At 36.2% G+C, this 15,160-nt stretch overlaps 1 long non-coding RNA gene across 3 annotated transcripts in view; it reads right to left on the bottom strand.

Moving 5' to 3' along the window:
* Window positions 1-1,165: 1,165 nt before the first annotated feature.
* LOC105034315 (uncharacterized) overlaps window positions 1,166-15,160 on the bottom strand; it is a 30,716-nt gene continuing 16,721 nt past the window's right edge. The window contains exons 3-4 of one of the 3 annotated variants that reach the window (XR_012135435.1): window positions 3,091-3,918; window positions 1,166-1,541 (exon numbers count right to left, since the gene is read on the bottom strand). This is a non-coding gene — a long non-coding RNA (uncharacterized lncRNA). Of the gene's footprint in view, window positions 1,542-2,951; window positions 3,919-15,160 lie in introns of those variants that run through there. The other 2 variants (XR_012135434.1, XR_830129.4) reach the window with 2 other exon arrangements.

Here is a 15,160-nt window from a genome sequence, read left to right as displayed (position 1 = left end):
ATTATACCTCAGGATGTCATAAATGGCCCATGATATCATAATATAGAAGAGGTATTTTTGTCCAACTATGTTACAATGCGTATTTAATGTCTGCAGATCGACTTTTTCATTTGAAAATTTTGAATGACGAAAATACTTCTATTTTTAAAAAAAAATTATAACATCCTGTGCATATTATGATATTCTGTAGACAAAAAATATGATTTTCTGGATACAGAATGTCATAATATGGATATAGAATGTCATAATTTTATCAAAAAAACAGAAATATTTTCATCATATAAAATTTTTAAACGAAAAAAATCGATCTGTAGACATTAAATATATATTGAAAAGCAATGACTATGTAGATCAATCAAATAAGATAATACGCTCCACATTAAATTTTCTATACCGCTCATGATGCACAAAAAATTTATCTACATGTAAAAAATACGAAAAGCCTAACGCGATGGTTAAGCCTTGCCAAACCCATACACTCCCACCCCACCACAACCTCCCAAAACCACCACCCAACCGCGCCCTGCACACACACCCCCCCCCCCCCCCCCCCCCCCAACCTCAACCTCTTTTTTTTTTCCTTTTTTTTTCTTTATTTTTTTTTATTTTTTTTGGTGCCCCACCGGCCCCGCCCCCCAAACACCCACCAAAAAATAAAAAAATAAAAATAAAGGAAAAAAAAAAGTTGGGGGTGGGGGGGGGGGAGAGGGGAAGAAAAAAAAAAAGAAAAATGGTGTCAACATCAGTTTTCTGGTGTTTGACATGGTGGTGGCAGGCAGTCTTCCGCTAGGCAAGGATCAGCGGGCCTTCAAACTTTTCCAGAGACTTTTAGACACTGCTCAGCTACAGTGCATTTAGACTCCAAAAATTCAGCTAACTGAAGTTAATTTAAAGCTACGGCAAAGAAGATTGATGGATCAGAACATGACCATGCAGTGGAAATAAGCACCCAGGGACAATGATGAAGTAAACTGCAAGGAAAAAAAATGTGTTCTTCAACCGCCACTGCAGTGTTCACATGCAGAAGCTCGAAGCTGTTCAGCTTCCTCTCATTGCACAAAATTAAAAGAAACTCAAAGACAATAATTTCCACAGAAGTTAATCCATCTTCTTGGTTATAAACTCAAAATTAAAAGATGAGCAAGTTGATTAGCACAACCACATATATCTTACACAGGATTATGAACACCAAATGCATTTCTAGCATATGCTCGGATAGTAATTGAAAACGATACATAGTGCTGATTGCCACCTCTACCAGTGTAAGATTGTAGCAGAAACAGCTAAAACAATATACATCATTTTCATCTCAAGCATCATAATACATGCAAGACAATACCATTCCTCATAATGAAGGAAGACATGAAGGAAATAGTTTGTGATCGTGACAAAAACCTTCAGAATATTATGGACAACCGATAGAGGCTGGCTTGCTTGGTTTCTGCAACCCCACAAGTTCATGATTTGTTCCATTCTAAGACATTTATGGTAAATCCAGAACTAACATATAGAGATGCAACAGTGGCCTTTGGCTGATACAACTGCATTATGACAATAGACAACAATCATAACATATCAAAGAACAAAAGATTGCTGTGTCTACTGAAACTGAAGAAAAGAATGAATCTCACTCCATGGAAAAGACATTTAAAATTTTGTTTCCATTCTTAAATTACTTGCAAGAATAATGGATTCTTTTCACTAAATCTAGATTAAATTCTGCAATTAGGGACAGCATAAGTATCGTTTCTGAAAAGCAGGACTTTTGGATCGGACAGGAACGCAATAATAGAATGGTTAACAAAAGGCACAGGAAAATGCTCTGTTGAGTCCCACACTTCATAGTACCTATCTGTAAAAAGAACTTGCAACTGCAGTGGTCCTCACTAATTAGGTAAGCGTCTTAGTCGTGTTTCAGAACATGAGCAAAAGTATCTAGTTTTCTCAGTTAACGATATCATTATTATCATTATAGAGGACAAAAACCAGTATTACGGATGTCTGATCTCACATTCCATAAACTGTCTTCCTGATTCTATGGGTGAACCATAGAATCCAAGGATACAGACAATTGGTCAATAATTCAAGGATTAAAGCTTACATCTGAATTTACAAAAAAAAAAAAAAAGAAACTGCATTTTCCTGATAGTTATCGGACAAAACATGCAACCCCATTCAAGGAGAAAAAAAACAAGCTCACTGAAGTGAATTGCTTGCTGAAAACTCATTCATCAAGAATGGAAAAGGAAACCTCAAGGAACTTCTAGTGAAAAAGTAGCATTAGCATGCCTCAAAACTAAAGTTTTCAGACATCAGTGAGGCAAGAAGTTGATGCTCCAAGTCCACATAAAATAAGTGAGATCACTAACTGACTCAAGGTCCATGCCACCAACTTGAGATCCTTTAAAGGCCACAAGCAACTTGATGCAATAAAAAAGGAACAAGAGAACACTGAAAGAGGAAAAGATGAGGGAAGAAGGGGGGGAGGGGGTGGGGAATATGTGCAGGGCAGAATCAAGCAAGAAAGATGCGACACCATGGTTTCTCACATTTCTAATAGGATTCTGGCTCAGATCCTGGTCCATTAATGAACTTCAGATAACTCCAAAATTTAACTTCCAAAACTATAGTTTTGCTTGATATTATATATCTGAACACCTTCAATGTATAAAACTAAGCATTGGTTTCAAAGAAATAAAAATATGCTATTGTATCTATTGAATTTACAAGGCTTGCATGTACAGATTCTACCTTTTTCTTATAATGCCAAGCAGTTCACACCTCATACAAACTAGTTACCAGCATCATTTCTACAACTCTCACATTAATTTTCTTAACCTGATTCTTTCTATTTAAGAATGAATAAATGATATTTATACAAATACATTGAATGATAGATCTGGTCATTAGACAATTGAGTCTGGATATGATTATGTTCATACTCAAATCCATTTAAGAATCTCATCTTTTCTGACTTTCAATTCCAGATTTAGTTATATTTTAATGAGCCAGTTTAATATTAGTATAATTAGGTAAATATTACAGATCCACTAGCATACCAAGAATTTCAGACATCTGCCTCAATTTCACCTTACAATGCAACAGGGAGTCCAGCTGAAGTGGGCAAATGACTTGTGCATGCATTTCTCTATTAGTTCCTGCAAACTCTCCTCGTTTTGGTGCTTATCATCCACTCTCAGCTTGGCATACAATTTTATGAAGAAAATGTCGAAGATATGTTATGAGCCCACTTGATCAAACCAACAGTCAACTGCTATATGCTTTGCACACAAACCAGTGGATTGTTGTTCAGGTATTACAGTGCATCTTCACTGAACCATCAATCACAAAACCATCTCTTGAATCAAACTCTTGAACCGCATTTCTTCAAAAGCAACATGGGCTATACATGTCTTCTACAGCAGGTCTGGAAATAACCTATTGCGAGTTCATAACTCAGTCATATCTCTCTCATCCAACTTCTTTCAATCAACCATATCTCTCTCATCCAACTTCTTTTTGGGTGATTCGAGCTGTGCTGGAAAGCTTCTCAATGCCGGACATGTTGGAAGTGGTGTCATTTGAAAATCAGAATCATGCTGATACCAATGAAGGTTTCTTTTAGGCCGATGTGCAAAGCTGCTCTTTTCACTATTGCTTGATTAAATCTTCAAAATTTAGCTCCACCGGACACTTGTGAGTCAGGTATTACCTTGCATCTTTCCATAGGACTGCATTAAAAATCTGGTAGCCTGCCAGAAGATGTTTGATCCCACTGATTGATCTTCACGTGAGGCTTGATATATCATCTTTTGGGCCTTCCTCGCATATCTTTCAGTGCAACTATGCATTTGAGTTTTGCCAGTCTTCCATCATATGGATTACTCTGAAGAGATCTCTTTTATGATGCTTGTATCCCTGGTTCAGATAGTTGGTAGACATAAGGTCCTTCAACTACATCAATTATACACAGATTATAATAAAAATCATTATAATAAAATAATAATGAAATAAGTATATTACAATCATAAAAATAATAATTAAGTTTCAGTACAGGATTAGAGTAGAGTTAAACTAGGAAATGTTGTTCATGATTTAAGTTCAATTAAGAGTGTCATAGATTGTATATTTTCATTCAGATTTGCTTGACAAATCTTCTAATGGTTTGAGAGTTCTTTAAGTCGGTTTATGGATTATGAGTTTAATAACATATTTATGGTTTGAGAGTTCTTTAAGTGGGTTCACGCATTATGAGTTTAATAACATATCTAATAGATTTATGAACAAAATTGCTGTCATGGTGCTTTCAATGGAGCCCCTCATGCTCTGTCACTTCCATTAGAACTAATGTAGAAATTGAATGGGGTTTATGAGGAACTATACATTGATGCTAGCATTTCAAAGATCTATCGGTATACTTATTATCTCCAGTTTTAAATATTACTTTTGCAATTAGCGAAATTAACCAGCCTCTCAAACCACATCCTAACACAACATATGAATATTTGAATAGAGCTGGAAATGTTGTGCAGTCACCAGGATGGACAACAAAACAGGTGCAACTGTACAAGCAATTCTTGAAATTAATGTGCTCTTGAGGGAAAGAATAAGTTGAAATCAAGATCAGAAACATCACTTGGCACGGTACATACCCATCAATATGTACTATGTATGTTTCAGAACCCTTAGCAGTACAACAGAGCATAAGTTCAGGAAAACACCACCAGAGTTGCTCAAACTAACCCCAAAGGTAGATCATGGACAACTTGCCCCAAAAATAAGTTCAACTGGACCTAAACTGAGAGATACTACCAATACCATTTGGGATGACTAAAACAACCCCATTTCCAATTGTTCTCCATCATTTGAAGGTAGAAACATACTGAGGGAAAGGGAAGGCTACCTAAGGAAATTGGCTTGCAGGAAAGAAGCTTGATTTTTGATCTTTGAGGCTCAAAAATCATTCTAGCTAGGTAAACCTTCTCCCTCCTACATTCCCTTATTTTTTCAAAAATGCAACTGGAATTTCTTTTTAAAATTGAAAAGATCATGGGGAGATTTTGTCAAATGAGCACTAAACATTGTTTGAACATGGAATTCATGCATTAGAGCACGAATTCAAAATCATAATTGATGAATTTTAGGGTTAAAAACCCCATGTAAAAATTGTGCAAATCCAAAAATAACCCAAACAACATTGTACCAAAGGTACTCCATCCATATCTACTCATATCCATCGAAACTCTTTTTTGGCCCTTCCACAATATGATGGGTATCTCATCCATCCATCCCTCAGCAAGCCCCATACCTCAATATTTCAAACTTCAGTTGTAACTGAGAGAAACTAAAATAAGTTTAAGTGTTAAAACAATAGAACAATGTTCGCCGAATCAGTGTTAGGATCTGGACCAGTCGGCGATCGATTCCATACCATACCAATCCATGGTACGGCTTGGCATGCCAGTTTCAAACCAACACGCCAAATTTACTTTTTTCCACTTTTTTTGTTTTTTAGGATCTCTAATCAAATTGTTTTCGTTTTGTAAATGATTTTAATATTTTTTTTTATGCTATTTAATGTTTCAATCACTCCGATACACCCTTAATTACACGTGACGCTGATCTTTAAAAACAACCTCATAAGGACTAGGTATTGATGAACTCTAATATGCTCATAACTCGAAATGATACAATCAATTGCATGTATTTAAAATATATATATACCAAGGTCTAGAAGTTCGTTGAGCACCGATGTCACTCATAAATATCTCGATCATTTGTATAATTAGGAGGAACATTAGACCATCCCTCCATCCAAGCGGCATTATAGTCCTGTATGCCAATAAGGTATGCAGACTAGTTATAAAATTTACTTTTTTCCACTTTTTTTGTTTTTTAGGATCTCTAATCAAATTGTTTTCGTTTTGTAAATGATTTTAATATTTTCTTTTATGCTATTTAATGTTTCAATCACTCCGATACACCCTTAATTACACGTGACGCTGATCTTTAAAAACAACCTCATAAGGACTAGGTATTGATGAACTCTAATATGCTCATAACTCGAAATGATACAATCAATTGCATGTATTTAAAATATATATATACCAAGGTCTAGAAGTTCGTTGAGCACCGATGTCACTCATAAATATCTCGATCATTTGTATAATTAGGAGGAACATTAGACCATCCCTCCATCCAAGCGGCATTATAGTCCTGTATGCCAATAAGGTATGCAGACTAGATTATAACTAGTCTCAGATCTCTTGCTAAAGCTCTAGCTCTGAAAATTATCCTCGAATTGATAGTACGACTGTGGAGGGGCTTATCCAAATATGCCGATAACAAAATCCGACCCACAAGAAGATGCTCTGGACTGTATAGGATAGTAATCACTAAAAGACGATGCCTCGAACTCATCATACCCATATTCATATAGATCATAAGGTGCTTGTGGTTGTAGACTATAAGATCCAAAATATGATGATGAACTTGATACATCCATGGATCCTACTCTGTGTCAGGTCATCTGCAGCTGCATTGTGTCCTGAACGGCCTCGAAAGTCCCATCACTTATACGCAATCGTATCCTCACGGGCTCTGCAGCTTGTGCATCATGATCCTTATCCTATGTGGCATGCATAAAGTGGGACCCATCAGTGAATCGAAGACCATCTTATGGCTGCGTCTCATGTATGGTGGTTTCTTATTCCCCTTCCTGACCATCGGATCTAGTACCATCAGAAATGCCATCACTACTCTCCTTAGTGTCTGAATCTGAGTGAGCTCCATTCTCCATCGGGGCCGCAACTACCTTTGTTTTTACTGTCTCTATGCTAAACAGCTAACTACCCTCCTCTCTTGCCTCGCTCTAGCTGGCTATTCTAGGAGGATGGATGTTTTCCTGCTCTCTAAGATGACCAGATAGCATGCTGACCTCATCTAAGCATCTCTTGGTCAAATCTCTGCGAAGATATCTCGGATATGGAGTCACGCAATAAATAACTCCCTAGTGACCCCTCGGGCTATGGCTAATCAATTGGAAGCCTGCATAAAATGTTACCAATAGCCCATCGCTCAACATCTACCCTAACCTCACTAGCTACAAAATTAGTTGGTTGCAGAGGCGATCCTGACTCATCAAGCTCCGAATTCTGCTACTGGCCCACAAGCCATTCGATCATCGAGTCTTTGTCATCACAAACAAATGTATCCACAGTAAGATCTAAGTACTTTAGCTTAACTTCCTTCTAAATATATTTTAGCCTCAACCTCAGATTACAATGAACATATATAAGGTCTTTGAGATTCTCTTTGGCAGACGGTTCTTTTACTTACTGTGGATGAGGGCAAAGATCGACCAATTGTACTTACGGCCACTCGAGGAGACCGTCTGAAAGAGTATCTGGATGACAAATTGCTTCAGATTTATTGCTGATATACCAAAACAAATCCACCATTCAGCAGCAAAAGTATTGAATAAAATTACATATAAGAGTGCATCATAATGTATCATATTAATAGTTATGCAACATCAAATAAGAGTTGTCATCATTAATATTTAATCTACCTGAATTCATCTTGTGTTTGATTATGATAGTTGATTTGCCTCCAAAACTTTCAGTGCCCTACCTAAATATTTTTGTCTATGAAAGATATACTTGTTATAGTATGTTATTAATTGAAGATAGAGTTAAGTTAACAAAGACATACTACTTAGCCTAATTTACTTTTTTCAGACACATAATTGCGGTTTCTGGATCAGGCTCCATTTTATATATCACATTATATAGGGCAGTCAGAAGCTCCTCATCTATGTCTATCCTAGGTACGGTGTACTGAAACCTAGGGTTCAAATAGTAAGCGATGGATAAATTTCATAATTATTTAGGTACAAAATAATTTTCAAAGCATTGTTAATTTTTTCTTATTTGCTAAATGCAAATCCCTACCCATCTGATAGTCCTATCATCGCTTAATGATGTTAATGTACTTTTGGGCATGTTTCGAATCTGCCACCCTGATCTGATTCTTTCTGCTCTCTATCATGTGATATAAGAAGCCCATTTGCGAGTATCTCTTACTGTCTATGGCCTAAAGCATCTCATATAAAGGCCTGATAGCCTTCAGTATCCTCTCGACCCTCATCCAAAATGTCTGCCTAGTCACAAAGTTTTCAATATGACACTCTTCAGTGCTGACTCTGATATATATACTCTCCTGCCACTCGACACTAACAAACATCTGATGGAGGCCTATTTTCTTGTCAAGGCGATCAAGTGCTATATAGTTCATAGCGAATCATGTCATACTCATCTTAGGATCTCTCCTCCTATGTATCTCTGCATCAATGATTGGATCCATATGTGGTTGTAGATGAATCTAGTAATATTCTATACTACCTCCACTTTCTGCTGCACTTTACGATGCTTTTCAATATTCATCAATATAAGATCGATACAATATGCAACATAGGATCCAGTAAATCTGCGGTCGATGCTCCATCAGGATCTCTCCTGTGGTCTGGTATTGTGGTCCATTATCGATGACAACCTGCATGACATTTTGCTCTCCTCTCCAATCAATCATCTCCTCCATCAATCATAAAATGTACATGATATCGTGTATCTAATCAGAAGTATCAACTGACTTATGAAAAAATATTTTTCTATCATAATATATGAAAAAATTGATGATGCTCTATTTGATAGGACCAGTCCTACCGTCATATATCATCGTCGCTCAATATGTGGGCCACTTGTTTACATAAGATGCAATCCTTCTTTCTAGCTCCTTGTTGTCATCAAAAAGCTCACCATAGATGTCCTTCGATCCTACAGGATCTATATCTGGACCTGTATGGATGCAATGATAGAGCAATAGTATGTGCTTCCTAACACATTCGCTGAGATATGGTTAAAGTGAAATCAGGATCTAATAGCTCGTTACATATTTTGTCCTATCCTTCTTCAACATATTGTCAATCTTCTATTACTTTGAATCCTTGCTGAAAAAGGCATATGGATCCAAGTCATGGATAGTAGCTTATAGTGGAATATCTCTAGAGGACTTCTTTCTATTGTCAAAAATCTCCAAGATGCAATATAACTACCACCTCTATCGATGCTCTCCCTAACTAAGGAAGTCCTCCTGAACTCTGACATTCTCTCGATGGTTGCAGAGCTCGACCCCAACTTGTAGTGTAACAGCCCAAATCGAACCCTATGCTTTTGCCTACTCAAGCTGCCACCGATCTTTCAAGCTCGCATCAATGACAATCTAGATCTATACTTCCTCATCATCTGAAGCGGAGGTCTCCTCTGACTCCCTAAAGTGATAGGAAGATGCCTCTGCAAATTGACAATCCACCTCCATCTTGCCTTCTTCGAAGTCCCCTACTTCATTGTTTTAAAATTAGCGAAGTAATTCTTTATCAAATGTCGGACCTTTTAAAGATATTTTTGGCATATAACCACATCGAGATAACCACCAGTCAAGTATTACTTCAACCTACTTATCCCTTGAATTCTATGTTGCACTGGTTGCATTTTCAATGGTGTTGATCTGAAAGCATTTGCCTATGGTTCCAATCAATGTCACGCTTTGGATCCTTTTTCTTTGATGGATCTATTCCTACAAGATTAAGATGTTGGATGTATACCCTAGAAGCCAATCTTAGCTGACATATATTATATTTCTAGAATATATTTTTGTACTTTATGGGCATTTATATTACCATTCATGTTTTATGTATTCATGAATCATCCAAGAGATTAACAAAATGATGATACATATTCTCAAAGAGTTGAAAATTTAAGACACATGTCATTGATGGTTAATTCCTAAATTGCTCCTGATCATAGGATCATCATGGAGAATCACCAGATAGACCAGTGCACGGATCGCTTCCTCCAGACAGATGATCTCGAGTCTGCGGTGTAGTGACATTGGAGCGAAAGTGCAGGTAATTCTTAGAGAACAACTAGCACTGAGCGTGACCAACACGAGAAGTCACATGGATGTCTGCTCACTCGTTAGTGACTTTCTCGATGCTGCAGTTGTATGACTGATCTTTTGACCTACGATCTATAGCTGCTCACAGTGAGACTGCTGAAGTTTGACTAATACATAAACATGGATCTCAGTGAGCCCTTTTAGTGGATGTTGGTAACAGTTGGTTCACTATAGAAGTAGGATATACACATAGATGGGATCTATCGATCCTAACAGAAGAGAGTAGTCCTATGAGATTTATGAAGCTAAGTCTTTAAATCTATGGCCATAGCAGTGTGATTAATGAAAGAGTTTCCATAAGAATCACGCATGGACTTGAACTGATTAAATCTATCATATGACCGATGATGAGGTTTGACGATTCATTCATGACCTGCCATCTGATCGGAACTTACGATAGAGAGACTGTATTATACGTTAACTGCACCTAGAGGTTCACTTTTTATTCTGCTGGATTGTGAGACCCACGAGCATCATCTTGATGATCGATGATTCTTGATGGACAGAGTTGGAACGATTCCAATCCATTGAAAAGAGTTTCAATGATATTGTGATAGGGATCACAAATATATCTTACTACCAGATAAAATAAAACCTATGAAATCACACACAAAGAGGCTTTCGACTGATCAGATAGTTGAATTATAAATATGAATCGTGACCGGATTTGATTATCAATTTGATTGATGATTGATCCAATGCAAAAATTGTATTAACTCGCTAAAGAGTTAGTGAGTTATAGGAAGATTAATTAGCAATTGAATTGCTAGTTGGCTCAATTTGATTAAGCTATAGGGCTTGCATCAAGTCTAATTAAATTGAATTTAATTTGACTAGATATGGATTTGATTTGATTAAATCTAATTGGGTTATGAGATAACCAAATTGCAAGGGATAATAATTCCTAATTGAATTAGGATTTGGATTTGACTCAATTCTTAATTAGACTAAGATCTAAACAAGAATGTTTGAGTTCCTATTTGGATTAAAAATTCTCATTTTCATGGATGCATCAAATCTAATTGGATTAGGATTAAATTGAGTTTAACTCAAGCACCAAGAGAGAGTCCAAAAGGACTAGAACTCCTCTAATTAGGTGACATCTAATCTAAATTGTTAGAGCTCCAAACCAGATTTGATTTTCTATCTATTTGGATCTAATCAGTTCCTAATATGATTAGGATTGGTTGGGATTTAAATTGATTTAAATCAGCCATCTAAAAAAAGAGACTCATGAGATTAAAACTCCTTCCTTTCATGCGCCAACAAGATCCCACACCAACCAGATTTTGACACGAAAATACCCCACGCCCCACTCCTCTTTTCAGCGTGTAATAATCCATGAAAACTCTCTTATTCCGTGTGATATGGGGCACACAAAATTTAGGTGGTGGCCAGCATAAAAAATCAAGAATCCAAAGTTGTTTAGACTCTTATCTCCTACTCAAAATCTAACTCCTAATTGCCTATTTAAACGTGGGTCATGTGGGACGTTGGATAGCTGATAGAGATTAGATTTTGGATGCCCAAACCAGAGGAGAGTGCGTGGAGAAAAACAAGGGGAGAGGGCATGGTGAATTGCTCCATGGCATGAGGTAAGGTTGCACTTATCTTTTCTTTATTGCAAACAAGCAAAGGTTGGTTGTTAAGACACCTTCTCTCCCATCTTTTGTCTATGTTTGGATATGGGTTTCTCCTTTTCTCTTTGTCCAAAATTGGACAAAATTCTTACATCTCTAGTATAGAGATTTCGTGCATAGGTTTTAGGAAGAAAAGAGAAGAAATGGTTCTTCTCACGATCTTTAACATAGAGATCAACATCCTCCTACTTCTTCTCTAAGAGTGTCTTGAGAGAAATGAAGATACGATCTTTGCAAGGGAGCTAGCACCCCAGTGAGATTAAAAAGCTTCTGATCAGATCGAAGTCTTGTGTGGATACTCGTAGAGGCCGGACATTTGTGCGGCTTCAAGGGATCTTCGAAAGACATCCATGATCATCAGTTCGTGGTGAAGATCGATCCATGCCAAAGTATGTTCTCTATTTATTTTTCTCTATTTGATTTCTGTATCTGAATCCTATCTCACATATGATGATCCTGTTTATGATTTTAAGATTTGATCTTATGCATGTTTAGATTAAATTAGATTTAATCTGAATTTTTAAATTTTCGCTACATACTTGTTTTGAAAATTTTTACATGCATAAAACCATAAAACTCCAACAGTGATATCAGAACCACATCATATGTATGAGATTAGAATTTAGATCTAAAATCTGTAGAAAAAATTTCAGATCTAAAAATTTTTTATGTCGTTCTGACATAAAGTTGTCCTGGCATAACTTGTTATGCTGAATGATTGTCCTCAAATGATGTTAAAATTTCTAACTAAAATAAAATTTTAGATCTAATTTTTTCAGCATATATGTGATATATATTTTGTTGTTTAGATCTGAAAAGAGTTTCGAGATCTATTTTGATTCGTATATATGATATATGAAAGCATGTTTAAGGCTGAAATTGGTTTCTATGATCTGAACTTATTTATGTATATGATATATGTATGTATGTATGATCTGAAAATTGTTTCGAAACCAAAACATATTTTTTATGCAAAGAATTTAGATCTGAAAATTTTGATTTAAGATCTGAAATTAGTGTTTGTGCACGAAGGATTGATCATGTAATTGGATTACATCTAAGATTTCTGATTTGATCATATTGGGTCTAAATCGATTTAACAGTTGATCAAACCAAGTCAAGTATTGATTAGGATGAGGTCAATAGAGCTTAAGATCATACAATTGTTGTTGATCGAATCGATTGACACTCATATGTAGAATCGATTAACCTAAGGATCTAATTCGACTCTATGGCTTGAATCTGATTCACCTAAGCTAACCTATTTGGATCAATTAACCAATTGGTGTTTAAAACAAGTAATTGAAATGTGATTATTTAATTGGTTCTGTTCACTGACCTGATCAATTTATTGATGTCTAAGAAAAGCAATGGAGGGACCCCCACCAATCTCTACTTACCTGATCGATTTGAAAGATTGAGTCTCAAATATGATTGTTTAACGATTTGATTTAGCCCATGCCAATTAGATTAGTCATATGATGACTGATTGATGAGATCTAAATCCAAATCTCTCCATAAATATTAAGTCCAATGGTCTTCTACCATTGTAGATGTACGGACGTGCCACCGACGTTGATTGTTCTCGATTGGTCACAGTGGTTCAGTTGCATCGGGAACACACAACCACTCTATTAGCAAAAAATTGCTCTAGGGTAAAAGATAGGGTTGGATTCAATAACTGTTAGGTGAGGGACCCAATGATGACTTTGCACCTGCTTGTGAATGATAGGTCTAATTTAACTAAGGAGTGCGAGCAATAACTGTTAGGTGAGCCCACATAATTTAGAGATCAAGTCACTGCAACATGCTTAGAGAAGCATCTGGACAAACAGTTGTCCACGCATCGGTGTTTGTTCGTATTATCAATAACTGTTAGGTAAGGTGCATGACATCGGTGGAACCGTAGCACCCACTAAAAATTCAGTTGTCGCGTTAGGATTTTCGTTTTTCCATCCGAAGAGTGTAGGAGATCTGATAAAATAATGGGAGTCTCTTTTTACATCTAAAAGTCTCTAGAGCAAATTATGAAATAAGTACAAATATCTAAGTAGAATCTCTACTCTCTGCTGTTTATTGTGTCAGCTTCCAACCCGCTAGTTTAAATCCTAGATATCAATTGATTAACCGAAATCAATTACATAGACTGGCTCACAAACCTAAGAATCATTCTTAATTTTAGAAAATTAAGCAATGTTCTCTATCAGATTATTCTGATGTTAACAGCCTGTCCAACCCAAAATCAACGAGCTATACTTGATGAGTGGATAGACAATGTCAATAAAAATAGATGCTATATGTTGAAGTCTATATTAGATGAACTCCAACGTATGCATGAGTATATATATACTGCCAACGACACATTAATTCATTTATAAGTATTGTGAGATGATCAGAGTCACACAGTGCATGTAATGCGTGATGGATACTCAGTCTATGATCATTATCTGATAATGATCAAGGACATTAAGGAGCTTAAAAGGCTCGACATGACCATGCATAAGGAATTGTTTATGGATTTGATCCTGCGATCCCTATTTAGTTTATATGAATAATTTATGGTAAACTACCATATGAAAGACCATCTTAGCATCTTATCTGAATTGGTCAAATTGTTGCTAACAAAGGAACCTTGAAAGAGTTCAGAGACAAATACCTGGAAGCCTAAAGAAACAAAGATACGCCTAGAGTAGACATGTCGAAATTGCTCAATACTATTCTTACGATTTCTTCTCCTTCCAGTTGAGTTATAGACTCTAGTGATTTTATATAGAGTCTATGGGAAGGTAGAGGACTGAAGAAGTAATCTTTGAAATAGGCAATAGGACAAGAGTTATTGCTATAACCATGGGTATCTATTCTTTGCAATCATCGTTTGGATTTAATTCTTAGAGACAGTCTCTATCATTTGCATGGTGATGCATCTGTGAACTTACTTGAGCAAACAGTGAATACCATTGGATCTGAGAGATCCAAAATTGAAATAAACCTTAAGTATATATGAAACCTTAGGCTAAGTCATATTGGAGAAGAAATGATTAACAAATTGGAGAAATATGGGCCTTTGGGCTCATTGACTGTTGAGTCATATCTAGTTTGTGCATCATCTTTTTGAAAAAATATGACCAAGCTACTCTTGTGGGACAAGAGGAAAAGGACCATTAAGATACTTATCCTTATACATATTTGATGTGTAGCCCATGTGATGGGCTAACAAAGGAATTATCTCTACTTTGTTATCTTTACTGATGATCAGTCATGGTATGAATAAGTATATGAGATACAAATCTGAAATTTTTGAAAGATTCAAATAATTCAGATGTAAAGTAGAGAAGCAAATCGAAAAATTTTTAAAGATACTTCGATCGGATCGAAGATGCAATACCAATGAAAAAATTTTTCGATTATCTCATAAAATAATATAGTTACATATTGGACCTCTCTTAGTATATCTCAGCTCAACGAGATAAGAGAGTCATGGGACTATATGAGATATGGTCCAATCC

The sequence above is a fragment of the Elaeis guineensis genome, chromosome 11 (assembly GCF_000442705.2).
Source record: "Elaeis guineensis isolate ETL-2024a chromosome 11, EG11, whole genome shotgun sequence".
NCBI lineage: Eukaryota > Viridiplantae > Streptophyta > Magnoliopsida > Arecales > Arecaceae > Elaeis > Elaeis guineensis.
The sequence above is the reverse complement of the archived record's forward strand: the minus strand, read 5'-3'. Positions and strand labels throughout refer to the sequence as shown.